Raw genomic sequence first — 1,409 nt, 5'->3', positions numbered from 1 at the left:
TTAGCATGTTATGGGTTGGGAACCACAGTCTGCATGGGAACTAAGCCACCCTGGGTAACCACACCCTGCAAAATGGTTAAGGGGCCCCAGGGTGGCTCACCATTATATCTGGTGGGCTCCCTGGTGGCTTAAATGGGCTCAGGAGGACTCCCCAGCCGTGATTGTAGAGTCCGCCAGCTAGAGCTGGTGGGTAAAATCATTTTTGCCTGTTCTTGCCAAAGATATAGAAGAAAGGTTATTTATGGTTGTATGTATTTAACATGTAGATTTAAATAGTCTTCCTTTGAGTAAGTCTCGCAGGGCCTCTTTCACCTTTTCATTTCTCAATGTGTAGATAAAAGGATTGAGCACAGGGGTTATTACAGCTGTCAAGATGCTCAAAACTTTCTTGAGATCCAGCGATGGTGTCTTTGATGGCCTCAGATACATGAATATGGCACTTCCATAGTATACGGAAGCCACAGTGATGTGGGCACTACAGGTGGAGAAGGCCTTCTTCCTTCCAGTGGCTGATGGGAACTTCAGCACCGTGGTGATGATAGAAATGTAGGATACTGTTGTCAGTACCAATGATCCCAGAAGTACAATGATAGCTATCATGAAATCTAAAAGCTCAATGAGTTGTGTGCTAGAACAAGACAGGGCGAGGAGTGGCTCAATATCACAGAAGAAATGATTAATAATATTAGATCCACAGAATGGCAGTTTTGATATAGCAGTCACAGGCCAGATCACAAAAGCAGCTCCTAAAAACCAGCAAGAAAGGACCAGCCAAGTACAGAGTCTGAAATTCATGACAGAAGAATACTGCAATGGATTACATATTGCTACATAGTGATCAAAGGACATGAGAGCCAAGAGTAGGAACTCTGCCATGCCAAGGCAGAAATAGAAGAAGCACTGACTTATGCAGCCATACAATGAGATTGTTTTTGTTGCTGAGAGGAGGTTGGCTAGTGTGACTGGGATGATGCATAATGTGAATGCAATCTCCAGGATGGACAAGTTAAAGAGGAAGAAGTACATAGGAGTATGAAGGTGAGAGTCGAGTAGTACCACAGCCATGATGCTCAGGTTCCCCAGCAGTCATAATGCAAAGGTAAGTAAAAGCAGACAGAAAAAGAAGATAACTAGCTGGTCAGGAACCAGGATGCCCAAGAGAACAAACTCCCCCAGCGTGCTGTAGTTTCCTGGATGCATTTATGGTGCAAACTGCAAATAACCAATGTGGAAATAAAACAAAGACAAACAACAAGAGCACATGCACAACACCTTAGGTAATAAATTAGCATTTAAAACACCAAAGCCCCACATCATAACAGCCTCCCACCCCTTGTATAGTGCTAGATGAAGAAGGAAAGAAAGAGAGAAGTTCTATATTTTCACACAATTACCTTGATTCAACAAAA

The 1,409-nt window shown here is 43.2% G+C and overlaps 1 pseudogene; it reads right to left on the bottom strand.

Annotated features, from left to right (window-relative positions):
* Window positions 1–255: 255 nt before the first annotated feature.
* LOC146341328 (olfactory receptor 6M1-like) lies at window positions 256–1,200 on the bottom strand (annotated as a pseudogene).
* Window positions 1,201–1,409: the final 209 nt, after the last annotated feature.

This window comes from Heloderma suspectum, chromosome 6, assembly GCF_057233095.1.
Source record: "Heloderma suspectum isolate Gila_16-S chromosome 6, 16-S_ref, whole genome shotgun sequence".
Classification (NCBI taxonomy): domain Eukaryota; kingdom Metazoa; phylum Chordata; class Lepidosauria; order Squamata; family Helodermatidae; genus Heloderma; species Heloderma suspectum.
Note: the sequence above shows the minus strand (reverse complement) of the source record. Positions and strands in the feature narration are given on the sequence as shown.